Consider the following 23,921-nt stretch of genomic DNA (forward strand, 5'->3'; position numbering starts at 1 on the left):
TTGCTAAGTACACTTTGCTTTTTAAAAAAGGCGTATAAACAATAATCTTTCACAGCAAGGCTGCACTTAAATTCATGTTGGGAAAATGTATATGAATTCTCATGCTCATGAAATGAAATGATTCTCAGGACTGGTTTGTCTGAGCAAGCAGAAGCTATATGAGCTTTGAAAGGGAAATTTATCTCGAGGAAAAATTATTTTTGCCAAAATGATTAAGTATTTGGGGAGATGACTGTCAAAAAAGAACTGCAAACTTTCTTGGTTAAAACCTTTATTGATTAAATTCCTGTGAAAATATTCATAGGACAAAGCCATGAACACATTTTCTATTCCACAATGCAATGAAAAAAAAATCAAATATATCAAAATAACAATATGGGTAACTGTAAATTTCAGTCAGATCTGATGATACAATAAATTTCATGTGTAGGAGAAAAATGAGGGTATTATGTTTAGGAAACATATACTTCCTAATGTTACATTTAGGAAGCATACATTTAAAAAAAGTATTTATTCTCTGAAAGGATTCAAAAGCATTTTTTAGAAATGTAAATTAGGCATAAAATGGTGAAAAGCTTTTTTTAAGGCCTTTTTGAAGCAGTTGTAGATACGTGCTGTTCTCCATTAAGACTCAAACCAGAACAAAGCATAGGACAGGAGGTGTAAAGGGAAAGAGGTATATGAAAGATTTGTCTTCGCTCTTGCTATAAAACAAGAAAGCCAGTTCTCTCATCAGATTTTTATCAGTGAGCAGAGGCACAAACTCCCCTCCTCCTGCAGCAGGCCAGGGTCTTGATGTATAGTTCAACTGCACAAAAGTTTTGAAAAATCCAAGCAGCACCTTTTAAGAATTATTGTGTAAATGAGTTTACCAGGATTATTACAGAATGAAGGGTCATCATCTAGCCTGGAGGCAACTACCAACCTGTGTAAGAGGTCAGATCTGATTCCCTGTGAATTCCTGAGATGTGCCACTGTATTTGTATTTCCACTATGAAATCACATAGCTTTTATTTGACTGGAATCAATAAATTGAAAATACGTTATTCATCTGAATTACTACTTAACATGCGATTTTTCAGCAGAATCAACAATCTTATATCAGTGTGTGTAAACATTCAGTGACTATCTCTTAAGCACTAGCAGAGAATGTGATAATGAAGTGCCTGCTATTTAGATATCATTTCCTTAGTAACAAAGTTACATGGAGAAGACTACTCATAGCTTGGAAAGAGGTTCTTATTTTTTTATTACTAGCAAGGTTTTCTTTGATTTTCAGACTTTCTAAAGATCCACACCTTCCTAAGGAAGTCTGCTGAACAGCCACCTGGTCCTCAGCTGTTCTGATGTTAACACCCGCCATGGCAGCCTGTGAAAAAGCTAATTCTTCTTTCGTCTCAGGAAATTACTGAAGGTAGCAGGCTACCCACAATTTGAAGACTTGAGAAATTAAAATACTTGAGAATTTCTGATCTCGGGGAAAATAAGGCTAAGTACCTCATTCACATTTTTATCTGATTTAGAAAAGAACAATCAGGAGACTGGGAGCTGGAATATTTATTTCAATTAAGTTTTATCTCATCTTGGTTTAAAACTGGTGAATCCTGCACAGAGGAAAGACCATTTGTCCATATATCAACTAAGAAAAGTTCACCTAGTCAACACTAACTACTGTGATCATCCCCTATTTGTAAAATTAGGCTCAGCAGTATTTGAATGAAAAGATTTTAAGGATAGGAAGTGGCATTTAGAAACAATGCCATTTCTCCAAAATCAAGCTCAGCCCTCCTGCTTGTCTAGAAAACTGCTCCTTCTCTGGCACTGACACCATCCTTGACTTAAAGGCCATTAAAGGTCTCACTCAACAGAGCACATAAATATAACCATATGGTACAAAGAAATGGAGTCACTGCAGAGAAAAGAGACGAACAGCCTGTTTTCAAACTCTCCCTGGTCAGAAACTGCTGAAAAGCAAGTGCAGCTTAATCTTCATCTAGAGCCGTACCTCTCCAGGGAATCTGAGGCTCAGTTGGTTTCTGCCTACAGTACAACCATCTAAAGGGATGTCGTGACAAATGAGAGGTGAAATGAAGTCGACTGATATGCTAGCAGGCTGACAGCACACAGATTTGGTCAATCATGGAAAAAAGAGATTGCACTGCTGCACACTATTTCAGCTCAGAATAATTAGTTTCAGAGACATCCTTTCCAAAAAAAAGGAAAATTTTGACTGCAGACAGAATCAGTTTGTAACTAGTGTGTTGACCACTTACAAGGCAATTGAAAAAAAAAAGTTTTAGTACAGTTTGTGACACCCCAGAAACAAACATTTTTTGAGTCTAAACATTCTTCATGTAGGAAATATTAATGAAACAGCCATGCATGTTCATACCCATTTCACTGGAGACAGTGTTCAAAACCAGCTTGTGCTAAAAATTTTACCAAACTTAACTGGCAAAGATCACTGGAAAGTTAGTTTATTTTCCTTGAGAGGTTAAGCAAAGTGAAATCACTAGGAGCAGTATAAACCTCCAAGGCCAAGTTATTACAAGAACTTTCTACCTCTCCTTTCAGGATATTTTAGTCTATAAATTGCACAGTTCTGCTCCCGTCATCCTGCAATGTCTGTCTGGATTGTGCAGTCTCTGATCAGACAAGTACATCTGACAGTAATTTGTATATTTAAGGAGACTACAATGTACCCTGGAAAGATGTGAATTAGCAGGACAGAAGACAGCTGCCCCAACAACTGTTTCACCCTCTTTATGAGCTTACTGCCATGCCTGTTTTCACTTCAGGAGCCGTACTAGCTATGGCACTATGTTTTTCCTCTTCTATGGTAAGCATTTTCTCTCCTGTTCTGCCTTTGAGTGAGGAAAGAGCTCTCAGATAAAAGATGAAGTTTGTACTGCAGTTCCTCTTGCCTGGTCATCTGCAGCAGAGCCACACAGGTGGAGAGTTCCAGCTTTTCAGGACAGCTAATGTTATTTATGCTGCTTGTCTGGCATCTCCAAAAGTGGTCTCTAAGCAGGCTGTGCCCATCTTATACCTCCACAATATGAACTTTTTACAACAAGGACTTTCTTAACCACTCCCTCAGACTTCATTGCTTAGGCTTGATCAGGATGGATGCAAAAACATAAGCAGGTGTCTTATGAAGACATTTTATTTGAGGGGGGGCAGAAGTGCAGCAGTGTCCTCAAAGGAGAGAAAAGGACAGGTTTTCCTACTGTAGAGACAAAGATGGTTCTTATTTGATAAGATATCCTTGCTCTTATTATATATTTCTGTTTATCTTCCTCTTCGTGTCCTGACAGGAAGCCTGGAAGAACAAAAAACTCCACAATACAAGTGTTTCTTCCTGCTATTTCTGCTTCAGGGGTTTGCATATTCGGACTGACCCCACCAGCTTACTGCTTTGGGAGAGGAAAGGTGCTGGAGCTACCCACAGACTTCCCTCAAACTATGTTCCCCCTGATCCCTGCTTCCTTCTAACTGCTTGGGATTTATTTCTTCACTGAGTATTGCAAAGTTCACCGGTAAACCTTTGAGCCTTTTGCTGAAATATACTCCTTTCAATGACACAGACAGGTTTTGTTAAAAAAACCCCAAAATGTATCTGAGGAAAATTTTCTCTTGCCTGACTGAAATTTCTGAAGAGAATTCCTTTTTTTTTCTGTTTTTATGCCTATCCCCACCAAACACTTCATATTTTCTCTCATTAGTGGAAGATTCATGTGATTTACGGCCACCCCCAAATGATCTGGTATTCCATCATAAATTTTACCTGAGCAAATGGCTCCTTAGAAAAAAATCTCTGCAAAGCTTTCATTCTAAACAAAACAAAATAGGACTGCTCTCTCTTTTTAGTTTTTCAAGCTGAAATAACTGAGCAGGTGGTAGACTTAAGCCTTACAACCCAGGATAATGAACTGCATTTTCACATTATGTGAACAGGGCAGAAGAACCCAGTGAATGAGAAAATGAATAATTTCTAGGAATCCACACCCTATTCCTCTCACAGACATTGTAGTCTATAGCAATATCTAGGCAATTTCTGTTCTCCTTTTCTCCTGTTCTAGTTTCATCCTTGAATACTTTTGAAGCAGGAGATACTCAAATGCCCAACTGTTTGTTTGTTTGTTTGTTTTTTAAAGACAAAATACCTCCTGTCACTGTGCTTTCTAACAGTAAAAATAAAAATTAGGTGATATTAAGAAAGAAAAAAATACTCAGCTATGTTTATAGACAAATCTTGCTCTGAGATTCTGTCAGTATCTTGCTAGATGCGTCTTGACTAAGTGCTGCTTTAAGAAAATAAAAATTAAGAAATCATTAAAAATGTATTGTATCTGTTCAATTCAAGACCCTAGTAATCAACTTCAGACCCCCAAGGTCACTTGGCCAGCTTGTGATTACAACAGCAACTTCAGCGCTCGGTATTGTCCTACGGCTGTGGCAGGTCAATGGAAAATGTTCTTTAAACACCATAAGCATCTGATTGTGCAATACCTAAATCAGTGTCATTGATTATTCACAGTGCTGGACCGCTCAAAGCTGGGGAAGTAATTAGGGCTTTTTGTGTGGATTATTCACTGAGAAAAGGTCAAATAACTACAAACAGTGTCAGAAAACAGGAGTCACCAAGGACCTCAGCCTCCGTGATCAGTTAAGAAATGCTAAAGCAGGGTTTGATAATGATGTGCTTATGCCAGGTTCTACAGGATTTGATCATTCTGTCATAGAAATCCAATGAAGCATGAGTGATGGCTACTTTTTCCTTTGAAGCTTGCCTCAGGTCCCTGATGCCTGTCAAGCAAGTTTGTCAGTGAAAGTTGACTGAGAAGAATTTAAAAGGCACTTTTTGTTCCAAGGGGAAACGTACATATGTATATGTATATACGTGTGGGTGTGTAAGTAAATGACTGACCAGTCATTTTAGACACATACTTCCTAATTTAGATCAATATACTTGTTTTGCTCCATATTTTTGTCTTCCCTATACAAAAACCTGCATTTGCCAAAGGGTCATGCTGTATCATCTCACAGATCTTTTATCAGAATACACCTCCCAACTCTCCAAATGGGAAGTCTGTACAAAGAACAGCCTTCTGCTAATGACTTTCTCCCTATTGAAATGTGAGAAGCAATAAAAGAAGTCTCTAGTTTTGTAACAGCATTTCCAGCGTTTGCTGAGTTTACAGGGGTACTGCTACTTAGCAACACCTTGTAAATTTAATTGCTAAGCCAGGGTGTACAAAGCATTCCAGTTCCATATGGGAGCCATTCCTTACAGACCTCCTTCCCTGGGAGTTCCCAATGTTGTAAATCTCTTCCCCTCCTCCTGTCTCTAAATTGCACTAACACTTTGGATGATTAGGGCTGCAGCAGTGATCAACATTTTCCCCTAGTCATTCCTTTCCATTGATCATTTAAATGAGGGATTATTCTGTTTTCCCATTTTAGCCCATGGATCAATTGTTTAAAACAATAGGTGGAGGTTAGTTCAGAAAATTGGTGCATCAAGAGAAACACACAAAGATGCTCTGCACAGGGAAAAGTTACTTTATATTAAAAACCAATTAAAGAGGACAAACAACGAAAAGAAACTTAAACAAAAAAGGAACAGTAGTAGCTAACAATATGTAGATTTGGCAGAGTAAAAGCAGGATCTAGTAATGCCTGCAGTGAAAATGCTGGAAGGGAGTGTAGGATGGCACTACTCAGATGGGAATTATAGGGGCAATTCACAACCCCCTGGCTTCTGCTTCATCATGGAAGCGTATTTCAAGTGTGCAATGAGCGCTCGAGGGCTTTATTTTTAATGGAAATCTTATGCCACTGGAAAGAGAATTGGAAGACTGACAAACTTTTGACAGGCTGAGCAGTTGGATCATCTTGTAGGACTTGATGGATAAAGAGCTTGGAAAGATGAATAGTTCCTCTCAGGCTCATCAAACTTCTAAAGGTAGACATGTAGATATTTAGTGGGGTTATAATCCTTGGACTTATGATTTTGGCAAAAGAAAAGAACTTGTCCTGGTAGAGACAACATGCTTAAAGCTAACAGGGTGCGCTATTTTCATTAAAATGTCTTAAATATTGTTATCTGGAAAATTTCTGTGTCACTTTCCTTTTAGGACCCCCATTGAACTCAAACGTTAATGACATGGAATTAAACATTTCATGACCACAAATTAAGTTAGACCCAGTGCTATCAGGTAGGACTGCAGCACAATTAATATATCTACATAATAAATTCCACAGGGTGATTAATTTACCTTTAGTGTTCTTAAATTTGTTACGGTTCTGTATTTGTCACAATATTAGATATCAGGCCCAGGTGTTTTGCAGACCTCTGGAAAATTTTTATTTGGTGCTTTTTTTCCCACCTCCTTTCTCTCTACTGAGACTAAGGAGGTAGCTCAGGTACAAAGCAGGAGGAGTGATGAACAGGCAAAAAGCCATAACACACAGAGCCAGCTACAGCTTCTCTTTGCCAGTGTGATGTTCCAGACCTTCTGATACTCTGCAGGACAGTTTATAATTTGAACAACTGTTACTTAGAAATATATGCTTGGGAAAAAAGAAATTAGATAGGAGATATAAGGGGAGAGAAAGGGTGTAAGCTAACATTTCATGTTATTCAAAAATTCAACCCAGAGTAAAATGATGTAGACATCACTTAAACCTTAGAAGAAAGATCTGCTTTAGAAATCATCTATTACTGACATCTTATTTCCCATCCCCAAAGTTCCAGAAAAGAGCAATGCAGCATCTCTGTTGTTGAATTTAGCATGAAAGGACACTACTATAAGCAGCAGAAGGGAGCTGGCACCAATTTTTGCAGGTATCCAGCTGCAGAGAGTTACAAGAGGCCAAATGGATGCAAAGCAGAGAAGCCCCTGATCCATGCATTTCCATGGCTCTTGAGGCCCTAACAGCCAGTGGGGAGGGCGCGGGGAGGCTGAGGCAGCAGCGCTGGCTTGAGCTGCATGGCAGTCCTGCCTGCTGGGCACAGGCTGAACCAAGAGAGAATTCCATATCCCCTGGCTGCTCTGCACCTTGTCTGTACTGTGTCCAAATACTTGAGCAAGCAACAAACATGGCTTAGAGCAGACTTGCCATTCCAGGGCAAACTTGGAAGCTGTTCTGCAGTTAATCCTTACAGAGATAAGGAGGTTTATCACTATCTCCTGTGTAGCCATGACAGGGAGATTCCACTATGGCCCTTTTATCATCCATACACAACAGAGAGGATTTGAGTTCTGGCACCTGCCTTTATTCCAGTCAGTAAAAATAAGTATTGCTTAACTATTTTATCAGACTTTTATTTTATTTCCCACTGTGAATTACACAGTAAAACTTTATTGTAACATATTGCAACTTAAGGTATATGGCTCTCCTATCAACAGCTGTATTCTGATTTGTAGTCCAATAAACTTTCCTGCTGCAGATTTCATGTGTACAGTTGTGTTGAGGTGTAATATATCACCGCAACATTTCTAAACTCAGAGCAATAATGTATTCAATTAGGCTGGAAATAAAACATGTAGTTTTCCTTACAATAAATCTTTTACTAAAACCTCTACATCACAAGTTCAACAAGGAAATAATACATGTCATTCAGACTAAGGGTGATTGTAGACTGCTGAGGGAAACAAGAAGTTCTGGAGGTTTCATCAGTCCTGTGAAATCCCGCAACCTGGTAAGTGTACAAATTAGAAAAGGATGTAATATGTTACTAATGACACCTCTTGGGATATTCTTTGAGCCCATATTTACTGTTATGATCAGTAGGCTCATTTAAGCTGCAGGAGTTGAAAAGTAATACCAAAGTTAAGTGAAAAACACCTCTGAGCTCATTAGATGTAGCTGTAATTCAAACTCAGAAGGTATTTCTTTTCTTCTCTGTCATTCTTTATATTACTGGAAATATAGTGCTTGAGCTCCTAATAAAAGCATTATACATGATCACATATCTACAGTCCCTGCAAAACACGTTTACACCTCGACATCTGTAGCAGTGCCACAGCCTGAGCAGCGCCCTAATTCACCCCAGATGTCTCTTTAAAGGAAATACTGTAGTAGGGCTACTGTTCATAATATTTTCTGAGCATTGCCTTTATTACTTTGAAAGACTTTGATTTTTCAAGTGTCACAGACATTTGCAGTAATTTTTTTCCTGTGGAGGAAAAAGCTATATCACATGTTTAAATGTGAAAAAAGATTTTGGTAATATTCACCCCTGGAAACGTCAGTTGGTGAATATATATCTATCCCTATCCATCAGCTGTGTTATACAAGAAGGATTTCATTATATGCAGTTTCTGTGCAGCAGAGCACACACAGTTGGGCCAGTATTGTATTGGATGTTGCTTTGAGTGCTCTCAGAGAGTGGCGTGCCAGAGCTCTTTACTCACACTTCAGTCAGCATTTTGCCAGCTCAGAAGCGTGCCAGATGGTCTGCAGTGTTTGGTGATGCTCGCTTCACAGCCAGGACTGTGGTGAATGAGACTCCAAGAGGATGGGTCCCCAAACAACTCTGTCCCTCTCTTTCAGACAGAGCAGTGCAGATGAGCGGGTCAGCAGCCGTCCCAGCACGGCTGTGAAGAGGGAACAAGCCAAACTAGACTGTAAGGATCCACAGTACTAGAAGCACTGAGAAGAGCCAAAACCTTTTCTGGAAGGGTTTTCCCAGGTCCAGATTTCTACAGACATGCAGGTTTCCCTGGTCAAAATTATAGCTACACAAAATCTGACCCATGCTATCTGTACTTATCCCAGCGTTCATAAGGAGCATGATCAAACTCTGGCCACCACAGAATCACAAACCGAGGGTGGGAGGAACCTCTGGAGATGATCTAATCCAACCCTCCTGCTCAGAGCAATGTCAGCTGGGGCAGCTTGCTAATTGAACAGTCAACATTGCCCAGTCTAGTTCCAATTATCTTCAGAGATGGAAATTCTGTGACCTCCCTGGGCAAACTTGTTTTAGTGTTTGATCATCCTGAGATTTCTTCAATCTGAAAAATCCTCCCTTTCAGCCTCTCCTTGCACATCAGATGCTCTTTTCCTTTAATTGTCTTCATGGCCCCTTTCTGAACTTGCTCCGGTGTGCTCAAGTCAATCGTGTACAGGGGAGCCCAGAACTGGACGCAGCACTTCAGGTGTGGTCTCATCGGTTCTGAGTAGAGGAAAATAATTACCTTTCTTAACCTGCTGGTTATCATCTTCCTGATGCAACCCAGGATGCTGTTAGCCTTTGTAGCCACCCTGGCACATTGCTGGCTCATGTTCAGCATGGTGTCCACAGGGATTGTGAAATCCTTTACCACCAAGCTGCTTTCTGGGTGGTGGCCCCCAGTGTGTAATTGGTGCATGGAATTATTCCTCTTCAGCTGCAGAACCCTGCAATGCCCTTTATGAAGTGCAGGACTTTGCACTTCTCCTCCAGCTAGACCCCATGGTCTAGCTGGTGCAGAGGCTGCTGAGTCTGGTGGTGTGTGGGCTCTGTTTAGTAGGACATGTATTGGCAAAAGTGCACTGGTTTTAGCAATATCAGCCCTGACTTTGGAGCTATTTAATTGTTGGAGATGATGAAATGTTGGACATGCAGCTGGTAGGGACCACAGCTACTACTCCAAGCTCACCTGAGAATCCCTTCACCCTGGGCCCCAAGTTTCAGTACCATTACACTGGTACTTCGGGCTGCAGTGTTTGAAGATGTAAAAGTGCTAAATAAATGTGGTCGTACTTGTTGTGTGCACACAATCACAACTGAGCAACTTGAAGACCAGAATTAACACTTCAATTTCTTGTTTTTCCCCCCTCCTCCCTGCCCCAATTCAATATTACATTAAGAAAGGATACAGCCCTGAACACCTCTTGAAGAAAAGTCACACTGATGTCAATTTGCAGTCAGGTAAGGAAACAATAAGGTTTCTTCCTTGTGCTTCCTTTCTTGTTTAGTCTGTTTAGCTCCTGAGCCCTGCAAAATGTACATGAGGACATTTCACAGGAATGGAAATGTTCATAAACAAGATCAAGATATACATAGAATCAGTCATTGTTTAAATATGAAAGCTGTGATCTCTTTGAGACAAAGAAAACGGACAGGTACAATACGTATTTAAAGAATGTAGCATATTTTTGAATCATTCCAGCCTAATTTTCAACCCTCTTTTCCCACAAAACCCAGTTAGGCAGCTATCTAGGGCACTTGTAAAAGCAGTGCACTGGATGACTTACTGAAAAGTTTAAATTTTGGGGGAAAAAATTCAAAGCATTCTTCACAGTTCATTTTTTAATTTGAAGAAAATACAGACATGAAAAAGAATTTAATTTCCCCTTAAGGTATACCAAATTGAAACCTTTATGAGTGGATAAAACAGTGATCAAAATATCATGAATATGGCTCTTATTTTTTTCTTTTGTGCCTACCATGTAGGTATTTTTTAAATAAGGTAAGGCTCATGTTTTGAATTTCATGGAATACATTCCAGTGGGGGGAAGACAGGGAGAAGAAACAATTAGGGAGAGAAGTTGAGCTGACAGTGCAGTTTCTTTGCAGTGACAACCACATGTATTCATAAATATTTTACAAGTACAGCTTTCAGACTAGTAAATTTAACTGCCACATTAATTCAGCTTGCAAGTTTATAACCTGGACATTTGTGTGTTGTGAATGTCCAGTATTCTGTCCATGGTGACAGTAAAAGGTTTGTATTTTGAAGGCTTTTCTCCTGTAGACTGATTTCCAGCTGTAAGACTCTTGTCTTATACAGCACCTGTGCTTCTTGTATAATACTACAATGCATCAATTATTAAAGATGTTGAAAGATGTCACAAATATACTACTTACGACATATTCCTTGCTGTCCAGGAATGGAGCAGAATATTTTCATGTCCAAGATCACCACAGAATCGTCTCAGGAGCACTGCAGAGAAAGTGGTATGCTTTTTACATTCAGTGCATTTTATTATTAATGCTACAGAGGTTCTAAAATGAAACTGATGAAAATAAATGTTGTAATCAGAACCAATTATGAGCCAAATGATTGTAGCTGACATTCAGAAATGTTATCAGTATCACAAATACCACTACTCAGCATTAAGACTGTTTCCATAAGTCAGTGTTAAAATTAGTGGTCACTTGGAGAGCTTAGATATCATTCAGCAAATGGTGTGGATCTTTCCACTTCTTTGGATAACGCAGGGAGAGAATGAAAAATGGTGTCCTAAAAAGAAGATGATATTGTTAAAGGGCAGACTAGAATCCAAAAAAAATTAGAGGGTCTGGAAATGTGAAAAGAGAAAAAGCCAGCTAAAGTGGACTTCGTGAGGGCAAATGCCATGATCGCCATAGAGAGTAGAGGTATTTCGTATTGAGTCTCTCCATCTAACTTCTGGATTCTGACATTATAATGACAGAAATAAAGAAAAGCCAAGGGGAAAGCAATACAAAGTAAGAAAGAACTTCTTTCTGGAAATTTCTAACCTGTTGTGAAATCTGATTTGCCCTAATCCTGTACTGAAATTTATTTTAATCTTTCAGAAGAATTATACTCTTGGCTGCAAAACCAGACCCACCCCACTAGCTGTCATGTCAAGGGAGCATTAAGCCCGTGTCAAAGGATGTCATTTGATCCATCTTGTCTTCCCTACAGCTTCTGCTGATGACAGTTCTGCAGAGCTTTTGATGAAAACTAAATCTTCTCATCTCTGGCATATTCCTCACTAAAAGACAATGACAAACACTTCAAGCACAGAAGGTATGTGCTACATGCATTTCCCTCTACAAACCAAGGTGAATTTATCCCTGTGGACAAATGCTTCAAAAAAGCTGTCTGCCAATAGAATTGATGTCTGGCTCCTTGACTGTTTTCTGCCAGAGTCAAATCCTTTCGATATGCACCAGTCTGATTAATCCTTCAGTGGATAGAAGGTGGTGCTTGTTAGAAGAAGTTATACTTCGCAATGAAATGAGCTGCATATGGAAAAATTCTTCTATTTTGCCCTTTGCATGCACACATCACAATAGTTTGCAGCCAGTTACAACCAAAACCACTCTGGATCTCTTCTAGATGACTTTGGTCTGAAGAGTAAGACCCTGTAAACTGCAGATACTACTTCTTTCCATTGTTTCTAATGAAAGGAATAAAACCAGCCAAGTGTTTGTTACAGTAACTCACAAAAACTGCTTTTAAACGGATAGAATCAATTTCCCTCTATCTGTTACTTCTGACCTGAGCAATTTTAAAGAGTTCAGACCAAGTAAGTGCAATCCATGACTCACATTATATCCATACATCTCTTTCTTTTCCTTTCTGTTCCAGGAGTTCTACTGTACATCCCAGAGGGCTAAGTCTTCCAAGCAAGAAATGAGCCACATGAGAGGGTATAATGCATTGGAACACGAAATTCAAGTGTTTTCTGTAATAATTGCCAAGATACTCCACTTTCTCACACCGTACTGCATGTGTGTGTGGTAATTGTTTATCTTCTAGGTGTAAGAACAAAGTATTAATTTATTTATTGCCTAGTGTCTTAAAAGTCAATGGGATAAAGACACAAGGAGCTATGAGCCTTCCTCTAGGTTTTCCATTTACACATAGGTATGTAAAACATTCCTGAAGTGGGAATTGTTTAAGAAACACTATTTTTTTAACAAACAAGATGGCCAAAACCCAGATAACACATTCTAATGCACCTCATCATCTTACATGCCTAAATGTTCAAAATGGAAACTTCTCAGTTATCCCAGCAAGGAAAAATTCATTCTGTTACTGAAATGAATATGATAATATTGCATTTGTATCTTACCATCAGCCTCCTTTTCAGAGGAGGTCTTATTTCTCTCAAATGTTCTAGGAGGTAGGAAGAAAGGTTGTTTGTACTTATACTGGGACTACCCTTGCCCTGCTACGACTCTAAATTTTTTTCTAAAACCTCTTCAGAAACCTTTCTGGATTTGATTTATTTTTCATCCCAGTCCCAGGTAGATACAGGCAAGAAGAAATATGCCCTCTGCTTGCTCCTTTCCAATCTTGTATGCACAGTTATTAATCTTCATAATGTTTCTCCGACAGGTCTTTGTTCCCTAATGACTTCAGGCACACCTTTGGGCATATTAGTAGGCAAAACCCCTGGTGTTTTTCAGGACAGATTTCCCATAGTTTAGTTTATGAACCAAGTTCTGAATGTTTACCTAGGCACTCATTCAAGTTTAGACTGAGATTTTTAAAAATAGCAATCAGTTGCTGCCATCAGTGTTGCATGGGTTGAGACTTTTTTCTGATGTATTTTCAGCACTTAAGAACCTAACTTTTGTTGGAAGTCAATGTCATCGAAGTTGCTTAATCACATTTTTAAAGTGAACCATCGCTGTGGCAATAATTTAAACCTAAAATGTGGAGTGAATCAATGCATGCATCCTTTAAAAAAACTACAGAAATTGCAAGGAATTTAAATTACATACCATGTTGCCAGTCTTCAGAGTTCTAATATTTTTGTTTCAGAAAAATGAATAAAAGGAAAATATACTTCATGTACTGTCAGCCTATCAAATGTACAATATACCCAAAGTCACAAAATTTACAATAAGATGTGATGCTAAAATCCACGTATCAATAGAAAAACGTCAGTATTATTCCTTAGCCTTACTATTCAGAATTAAGGAATGAATTAGTTAAACTTTTGAAAGTCTTAACCTCCTCAAGAAGGCTTTCTTTCACCATGTTTTGTCTAAAGATTATTTATTGGAACAATTTATTGAGCAAATTAATATTCAGAAATAATTTTGTAATTTTCAGTCTAACTACCTTAACTGTCATCATTGCCAGTAGTGCAATGCCCTCAACATCTGCTGCATGGACTTTATTTTAGAATTAATTAACTTTTTACCTTTCCATTTCCAGAGGTGGAATAACACATCACCTGTTACTTCTAAGAGTTTATCTTAGTGCTTAGGGAACTTACACTGAAGAGGCCTCTCTCTTGTGAGCTGGGACAGTCAGCTCTGCAGGTTAGGCCAAGCCAGACTATATCTCACTCAACAACAGATACTGCACCGAAATAAATATTTAAGATTTCCTGCTAATATTTAGCTATTATCCATGCATTTATTATTTATTAGTTACACTATCATGTTCTTTCCCTCCATCCTTTATTGCTCAATAGTCTATAGTTCCAGTTTGTAAGAGAGGATTTACTCATGAAGAAGGCTTGTATATGGAAAAACAATGTGAGCAAGTTCTTGGGATACAGTCTTTGTTGCACTGACCGAAATGCCAAGCCTCCTACAGCCCCAATACTTTTTAGCAGTTCACTTTATTAGGCTCCACCTGTGAAGTGAAAAGGAATATGATTATTGAAGAAAGCTTCCTTTTACTTGACAGGTTTCAAGTACCAGATCTAATTATCATGCCATAAACTGACAATTTCAAAGGATAATGTTCTGATAAATACTGTGTTAAAGCCAACACATTAAACACAGTTTCTCATTATGCCAATTGGAATGGAAGCAATATTTTCCTTGCCATGGGCACATTAGAACGTGGTCAGGCAGAAGCTGTAACAAAACCAGGTGACATTTTTATTATAATTAAGGAGAATATGTCCAGCTTCAAACTTGGAACTGGACATCATCCTGCAGGCAGCTACTATCTGTAACGTGTCAATTTAACCAAGCCACTCAAGAATATGCTGGTTTTGGTGCGATGCATTTATACATGTATATCTATGTTTGTACCCAATACTGTCTTGGAAACTTTCTGGTTTAAACCTCATTAGAAATGAGCAAATGTTTCTCAGATACTTCAATTATTTAAAAGTTCATGAAAATACGAAGACGAATAGGAGAGGAGGTTCTATAAATTCTGTAGAGAGGCTGAAGTGTGAGTTTTAAGACCTAAGAGAACCCACACAGAAAACAGCAAGAGCTTTCATACGTGCCAGAGTGAGAAAAAACCTCCCTCAGAAGTCAATCACAAGACCAAAGTAGATCCAGAGCTCAACTTATTTGGAAAGAAGGCAGTATTTTCTGCGAAATAATAGATCAAAGGTTTGCTCTTCCATGCATTCACAAGCCCCATGTGATCTGGAGTCCCTTACTTGATAGCTTCTCCTGTCCAGAGAGGCTACTGGGCTGGCAGGGCTTCCCACATCCCTCAGAAGTGGTGTGCTTTTGCAAGCAACACCCAGACATACCCAGATATTCCTTGCAGTGAAAACAAATCATCATCTGTCTCCCAGCTTTCCTCTTTGATTTAGGAACATGTAGAAACAAGTGTTGAGCTTGACACCATTATTTGCTTTCTTTTATAGAAAACTGAGAGATGGAGCTAGCAATCTGTGTGATAAAAGCACTATGCCTACCAGTATGCCATCCCCACCCCTTTTAGATAAATATATGGCATGAAATGTACAAAAATGTGCGTATCAGGTTCTCCTCCTACAGTCCTGCTTTCAGATAAGTCATCTACAGAGTGCTTTACTTTGCTAGTGTCACAAAACCAAAAGAAAACTAAATATGGAGGAGAGAGAGATTGAGAGAAAAAGGACAATCTTTGAGTAATATAGCCTTCAGATCTATGTTCATGAAGCCACAACACAGGAGATTAACAAATCTTGCTGCAGCCTTCCTGAGGTACAGGTTTGAATCTTCTCTAATACTGATTCGAGCACCAGCTGCTGCTGTTATGTTACTGAGTCTTTTAAAGAAAAAGTTAATGATGTTTTGAAGGACTACAAGTGAACATGGTTTCTTCCACTTCATTTCTGCTCTCCAAGTGACCTGATATTGCTGAAAAAGGAGTGAAGAAACTGTCCACAGGGGTTTTCACCCCAAGGTGTTCGCTGTTATGCAGGACAGCGCTGGGACGCATTGATGTATTGCATTTATTCAAGACTGTGATACTATTCTAGTACTGCTGTATCTTTGACTCTCACCACGTTCACATCACTCTTGGACTCATCTCTTGATGCATGTCTGAGAAAGGATATACATATTTGTGCGTTGGTGCTGTTAATATGTAACTCACAAAGATACCTTAGTTTAATCGTATTGCTGGCCAGCAAAGATCTGTTGCATAATTTTGGCAAAGCATCAATACCTCTTTAACCACACTGCACTCACATGTGTCAATTTTTATATTCAGAGCCATGTCCCATCAAGACAAGAATGTGAAAATTAATTCAGATGACATGTGGTTGGTATGGTGCAAATAAACAGTGTTCTGACATATCTCAAAGGCATTTGCATAACTGCAAGGTGCAGGTGTTTCCAAGAATCCCTGGCATGGCTTATGAATGACAGAGTATTTAGCTTCAGGCTTCCTGGCCAAAATACATTCCAAACACTATGGAAAGAAAAGAAACATACCAGCTCATATAATAATTTCTAAATATTACTATATCAGATGGTAATGACTTTCTGAAGAAGCTACAGGTAAGGTGGGGGGGAGAATGAAAAATCCCAAGAGAAGGCAAGTGTATATATGAATATGAACTGGCAATCTTAAATACCTGAGACATTAAACCCCTTTGGATCAAGTTTATACACTAAGCTGGCAATGCTTTGAGATAGACAGTTCTTTTCCTGTTGCTTGCAGTTGCCATGAATTTACTGGAAGCACTGACTCATGCTTAATTAGTGGTGCCTTAGGTTATTTTTATATTGTTTTATGCCTTTACAGCATCTGCTATTTTTAAGCCATATTATTATTCTTCAGAAGATTTCATTGTGATCTGGCACAATGATTTTTACGTAAGATATTGAAACCTGAAAAACATATATTTTTAGTATCTTGTTATGACTTAATTCCAAGCAGACAAATCTGTGGATGATAAGCTTTCTTCATGTAAGTCACTTAATCAAGTAATGGATTGGTTATTAACTAATACATGGAGTTGGCTCCATACCTAAATTCCTCAGAGATAATGAAATTATACCTATTAGAATGATTGCACAGCTCTTTGTATCTGCATAGCAACACTTTTTCTATCTGTAAGGAGAGTAGGAAAGTGTTAAAATTTTAAATCCCTGGCAAACCTCAGAGGAAAACATCTTTGCTTGCAGTGTTTGTTCACCACATGGTGCATGCTTCAGAAGGTGCTAAATCAGCAAAACTGCTGAATTTGAAATATCGGGAACCTTCATCTGCCTCTGAATTCAGTTATGCTATATGTAAAGATCATGAATAGAATCTGATAATGTAACAGCAATGTGGAATTGCATATTAAACATACCTAACCTGTCATTAAAAACCTCTAATTACAGTAATCAGAAGAGTCCCTGTGCTGCTACTTGTCATGCTATATCTATATCTCATTTTAATAGGAGAAGATAGTATTTCCGATTATGTCGCTTAATATACAATGTATGAAAGTTATGGGCCTGAACCTGTTCCCATGGAGGTCAATGGCAGTTTTGCCATTGTCTTCAATTAGAACAGGACGTTGTTTTATGACACTAGAGTTTCATTTGCCTTAATTAACTTACTTAGCAGGTAATGCAAAACTTGAAAAAAATAGCCCTCTGGCTCATGAGTTTGGCACCGTATTTAATATTTTCATTAGGAACAATTGCATTGATAAAATTTTATGCAAAAAAGTGTAAGGTAGATCAATGTATTAGGTAAAATCAAGCAGTTGATTGGGAAGCCCTGAGACTGCCTTCCATGCCCTGACCTCGTTTTCTTTTATTCATCAGTGACTAGGTCTAGGATGTTGAATGTCTAATGATTCGCAGTGTTAGATTTAGGCACAACAGTTCCATACTTTATGGATGAATATACTTTATACATCATGGAGACATTTGCTCAGCAGGCACTACAGAAGTGGCAGCTGGTTTTCAGGTCAGCAGCCTCAATGGAAACAGCAAAGATAGATGGGAGATGAGGCTGAGGTGCTTCTTCACATCATGGTTGAAGCTAGGAGATACCCATCTGGGAAGATCCATACAAATGTCAGTGAAGGCAAACAAAACCCTGCAGAAGCAGACTTATATAAGGTGCTTTGATTTCTTAAATTAAATGAAAACCAGGTCAGTCTCCTTCTAACTTTTTCAGCTTTTAAACTGCTAACAGCATCTATAATGTTAGCATCATGCTCATGCCCGGGAAAGATAAGAAGGTGCAAAAACAGTGATGAAGGCAGTTCTGCCAAGTGAGCAGGACTGCACTGTGCCAGCTGCTGGGGATGTAGGGTAGCCCCAAAATGCACACTCCAGGACTGCAAAAATATAAGGACTCTGTACACAACACTTTTCACAGAAAGGACAGGAATTAAATGATCTTCAGTGAGCCAGTGACAGCTGAAGGATTACTGTGGCCTGCTGGAGGGGTGGTATGGCCCAGCAGTGGATGCACTTTTTCAGAATTTCTGTGATCTGATCTCCACATGCTGCCACATACTTCCCCTGTCTAGAAGACAGAAGTCTGGCAAAGCCACTTCTCCTTCTGGGCACTGTTTCTACAGCCTGGGGGTAATAACTCCTCTTTACCTCCTAAGGTTTCTGTTTTGGTTTGGTTTGTAAGGTGCTTAGTTACCCAAGTGTTGGGAGCTATAAAACATCAAGATCAATTGAAAACCTGTCACTCAGAACTTGAAAACCCATCAGTCTCTGTATTCAGAGCTTTTTATTAAATTAAGAAGTAAAAAAAGTGAGACAATATTGGCTTGAGGTCTGCTTGTTCTCTTTAGCATATTGCTATGATTGTCTTGGAATACTTTTAGCCAGGCACTGTACTTTATGGACATTATTGTAGAAATACTTGCTGAGAAAAGCTATTTTATTAATTGGGTATTCTCACTGTAAGTCATGTGATATCCCAGAAGACACTTTATAAATAAAGTGTATTTGCATCAGGAGTTTTTCAAGGTTCTCTATTTTACAAAATAATAGTTCACAGCTTAAACTAAATCCATCGAAGTGAAGCTTATCAGTTGAGCACTTTAATAAAATGAAATCAAATGCAATTTCTAGTGGAGACAACAAATGCTTCCTATTTGGCATGATATTTTACATATCTATGTATCACTTTAAAGAAGGTAATTGATGATGTTCATCTTGTAGAGAAAATGAATTTGCATGGCAAGAAATAAGCCTATATATCTGCCTCACTTGAACCAGTCCTTTCTATATGAAGCCTGAAGATTTTCATGTATGTTTCCCAGAAACAATGCTGAATTCAGACAAGAATAGACAATGCTGAATTCAGACAATTAAAAATATTTAATTTTAAATTTTACAATACTTTTCAGATTTGTTACTCTTTGTGGCAATCACAAGAGTAGGAAAAAAAGAGCTGTGAGTGCCTCAAGGAAAAACACTGGGTTATGCACATTAAGACAAAAATTCATTTGAGATGTTTTAAAAAGAATGACAGAGAGTGAATGCCTATACATATGATGCAACATTTAGCTCTTGTTAGCTAGACAATAATCTGTCATATATTCATTTTTTAGGCTGATGGGAGCACTCTCCTAAAGTGCACTTTGACTTTTTAAAAATAAAAATAATACAGCAGCTTCTTTTTTAACTCTTAGCTTACCACTTCACTAATTTAGTCAAAGGCTGTGTGTGTCTTTGAGAAATGCCACTTGTTTAGAAAGTTCTTTATCTTTATTTCAGTATAAAGACTGGCTGTTTATAGGCTGTGAGCCTGTATTTCATAGCTTAATGCACAAATTTTATTTAGATTTTACTCTGATTCTGATTCAGTTCCACTTTAAAACTGACTGTTTTATTTCCCCTGTGAAGGGAAATGCAGCATTACACAGAAAAGCTTTGAAACTCTGGAAACCCCGTTTCCCCCCTTTTTGTTACTGTTCCTTCTGCAATGTACAGAAGAGGGAAATTAAAAGGAAGGAATGTAAAGAGGGAAGTTTTACCCCCTGTAAAATGGGGATTGCCCTGATGCTCACAAAACACAGGCACACTTAAGCTGCCTGTGCCTCAAGGCTTCTGCTAATTATAGTCAAATTTACCTCCAAGTCTCCAAAGTAACAATTTTTACTTGATTACACAAGGACACCTGTCCACCTATTGATTTCTCCCTAAAATCTGGTCGCTGTATCTGGTAGATACAGTCTTCAGATACTACCTTAAAAATTTCTTGAAAAGCATCTGCTGGATGAAGGATGACGAGCCAGGCTAATGACACCACTGCAGAAAAGAGTCACCTGGACACACTGGGTACCTATTCTGCTTGGCTTGCAGCGTGGTCAATGAGAAGAAGTTTCCTGACAGGCCAAAAGACAAAGCAACCCCTCCAAACTGGCCACAAAAAATGCTGCCCCTTTCTCAGTGATGGAGGAAGAGGAATGGAGAAGAAAAATCAGGGCAATGGCTCAGATGATGGTGAGTGCCTTATGGCACAGGGATAGAACTGATCAGATAGAATCCATTCTATTGCAATAGGAAAAGGATATAGGATCTTCATACAGAAACACAAGGGAACGTACTCTTCATTAATTCCATTACCTATGGTATAATTTGTTTAAAATACGACTCGATGCATTATACCACAGTTAATAAGAGGATAAAAGAACTAGAAAGAACACTAAATTTATATTAGAGGTTACATAGTTCCTCTTATTATTTCATCTACCTCTCAAAGAATGATGAGGTTTAGATTTTACTTCTGGAGAATGCAAGATGATGTTTTAGCATGTTTACTCACCTCAGAGTTATTAAGAATCTTCACCAAATGTTCATTAGATATCAAAATTGCATAGGGGGTTAAGAAAAGTTTACGTAATGTCCTGGGGTGATGTTATGAAGCCGCTTTATTACTTAACCGTCCGCTCAATGCCCAAGGACGCTGGATGGACCTGGGGCCAGGGTCAGAGCCATGGACCCGAGGGGGCATTGAACGGTTCAGCCCAACGGCTCGGGGGTCTCTGGGGCTTGGGAGGGAGTGCACTGGGAGTGCTGTGCTGCTCTTTGGGTTTCTTTTGTGTTCTGGCTACCAGGAGAAAGGTTCTGTTGGTTTTTTTTCTTGTTCTTTTTCCCTTCCCTTGCCCCCCCTTGCCTCACTGCCTCCCTTCCCTCCTCGCCAGTCCGGGGAGCCTGCGTGTGGCCCCGGCGGGCCTGTGGAGTGGCCCCGGCTGGTCTGAGCCCATGTGTTTGTTCCGTCTCTGGGAACTTGTTGTATTTTGAGGTTTTTTTTCTGTTCTACCCTGTTTTGTTTGGTGTTAATAAACAGTTCGGTTTCTTTTTTCCCACTTGCACTTCTTGTGACCCACTTGCCTTATTGGTGGCAGAAAAGGGGAGGCCCTTTTCCCTTTGGAGGAGACACTCACTCCGGAGTGTTTCCTCCTGAAGTTTTGTCTCAGAAACCGAGACATAAATTTGGCACCCAACTTAAGGGGCATGTGGAAATGGAAAAAAAAAAACCAAAACAAACCATTTTGGTTTGAATAACTTTTGTAGTGAGTTCACAGCAGTAAGACCACGCTGTTTGATTTAATAGTTTTTCTGTGGAACCTAACCATAAGTACATGTCCACAGCTATGGGCAGTCGGGTCCCTGGCTTACACCTTTTATAAGTCAGGAATAAGAATCAGGACTGCCATTTTAATATGCTTGGTGTTAGTGATTTCTCGAAGTTTGTCTGAAGTAATGGAAACCATTGAGAATGTGTATGTTATGTTGTTTTTCCATCCTGGCCCTGGTAGTTTCCTTTTGGAATGTATTAGCAATTACACCCAGTTTGTTAGGGGTAAAGTAGGGGATGATATTTCCCAGCCCTTCATCTCCTTCTTCCCCTTCAGATCTGGCACGTCACCTTTTCAAAGTGTCCAGTTTCCCCTGGATGTTAAAGATACCACTTTTTACAGATGTTATCTAGCAGGGTTCCTCTATGTGGTCTCTAGCTTGTCTAAAATAAGGGCTGAGATTTCCCGAGGGGTTGCCCAGACACCTGCCCCAGCTGTGGAAAATCCTAAGTGGTGTGGGGTATGGGAGGACATAGGCCAGACACTGAAGCAGTTTTCTGACCCAGTAGCCTGGAATTTTCCCCCTGAATGAATTCAGAATCCAGCTGAGGTGAGGAAGTATCTGAAGGAAAGCTGCAATAACAACGCTGATGAAAAGAAAAAGCTCATTGCCATGTGCTGGGTCCTGGCTAACGCTTACCGCATCCTGCTAGATACTGTAGGGCAGAAGATACAGCCAGAGGAGCAGGAGAATAAGCCGGCAGACACCCCCATCACTCTGGCTGCAGCTAAAGCAGATGGGGAGCCTAAACCAATAACGATTGCCCCTGCCCAGCGAAAGAAACACAAAGCCAAATCCATTTGCTCAGTGGATAATGAAGGGCAGCCAGGACCTTCACAGCCAGCAGAGGAATCTGAACCTGAAATCATCACTGAGTCCCTGTCCATAGAGAGCCTTTGTACCCTGAGGAAAGATTACACCCGATGGCCTGATGAAACTATATTAAGTTGGATGGTCCAAATCTGGGATGCTGCAGGCAATGGTACAGTTCTGGATGGCACTGAAGTGAGGCATTTGGGATCCCTGTCACGTGACCTAAGCATTGACCAAGGGATGACAAGGGGCCCTGAAGCTCTCAGTCTCTGGACATGGCTCTTAAGAAGTGTGAAGGAAAGATACCCGTGCTGGAAAGATCTCCAGCTGCAGCTAAACCCCTAGAAAACCATGGAACAAGGGATTCAATGCCTGAGAGAACTGGCAGTGATAGAGATCATATTCTCAGGTGACCAAGCAATTAGGAGCCCTGACATGGTAAAATGTACACCAGTGATATGGGGATGAGACAATGAGTTCTACGGTGAGGAGGTTCCGGGTGTATGCAGACACTGTGCACGGCCCAACACAAGCAAGAAACGCAGCTGTGGAAAAGAGTCTGTCAGAGACCATACAGAGGGTGGAAGATAGGATGGACAAGACTCATCAGAAACTCAGGAAGGAGCTGAAAGAGGGCCTTCTCCAAATCGCATCCGTGCAGACCAGAGGCCCTGTTATCAGAAGCAGACGTCCCACGGCTAGGGAGAGAGGGTACACCCCAAGAGCTGAACTGCGGTTCTTCCTGTGTGACAGTGGGGAAGACATGAGGAGGTGGGATGGAAAACCAACTTCTGTCCTGGCAGCACAGGTGCGTGAATTGAAGGATGGTAATGCTGAGAGAGGGAGTTCCACCAGAAGGGAAACAGCTCAAGGTTCAAATGATAACCAGGACTAGAGGGTCCCTGCCTCTAGCCAGGCAGAGGCCAGGGAAAATCGTGTCTTTTGGACAGTGTGGGTCCGATGGCCTGGCACATCAGAACCACAGAAATACGAAGCCTTGGTTGACACGGGCACACAGTGCACTTTGATTCCATCGAGACACGTGGGGGCAGAACCGGTTTCTATTTCTGGAGTGACAGGGGGATTGCAGCAGCTGTCACTGCTTGAAGCCTGTGTGAGCCTAACTGAACAAGAGTGAAAGAAACATCCTATTGTGACTGGCCCAGAGGCCCCATGTATTCTGGGCATAGACTTTCTCCAGAGTGGGTATTTCAAAGACCCAAAGGGACTCAGGTGGGCCTTTGGAATAGCTGCTGTGGAGGCAGAGGGCATTCGGCAATTGAACACCTTGCCTGGGCTGACCGAGAATCCTTCTGCAGTTGGGCTTCTGAAGGTAATGAAGTGAGTGCCAACTGCCACCTTGACAGTGCATTGACGGCAGTACCGGACAAATAGAGATGCTGTGATTCCCATCCACACAATGATTGGTGAGCTGGAGAGCCAAAGGGTGGTCAGCAAGGCCCACTTCACTCACTCAAGGCCCCGTTTGGCCTGTATGCAGGTCAGAAGGGGAATGGAGATTGACTGTGGACTATTGCGGCTTGAATGAAGTAACTCCACTGCTGAGCCCTGCCATGCCAGACATGTTGGAACTCCAATACAA

At 40.0% G+C, this 23,921-nt stretch overlaps 1 long non-coding RNA gene across 1 annotated transcript; it reads left to right on the top strand.

Annotated features, from left to right (window-relative positions):
• Positions 1–9,843: 9,843 nt before the first annotated feature.
• LOC121672052 lies at positions 9,844–12,554 on the top strand. The gene is made up of 4 exons (XR_006018749.1): positions 9,844–9,925; positions 10,886–10,954; positions 11,670–11,774; positions 12,339–12,554. It is a non-coding gene; the product is annotated as an uncharacterized LOC121672052 (long non-coding RNA).
• Positions 12,555–23,921: the final 11,367 nt, after the last annotated feature.

Source organism: Corvus kubaryi, unplaced genomic scaffold, assembly GCF_017639235.1.
Source record: "Corvus kubaryi isolate FWS band 111438036 unplaced genomic scaffold, C.kubaryi_AGA036_p1.0 37398, whole genome shotgun sequence".
Taxonomy (NCBI): Eukaryota; Metazoa; Chordata; class Aves; order Passeriformes; family Corvidae; genus Corvus; species Corvus kubaryi.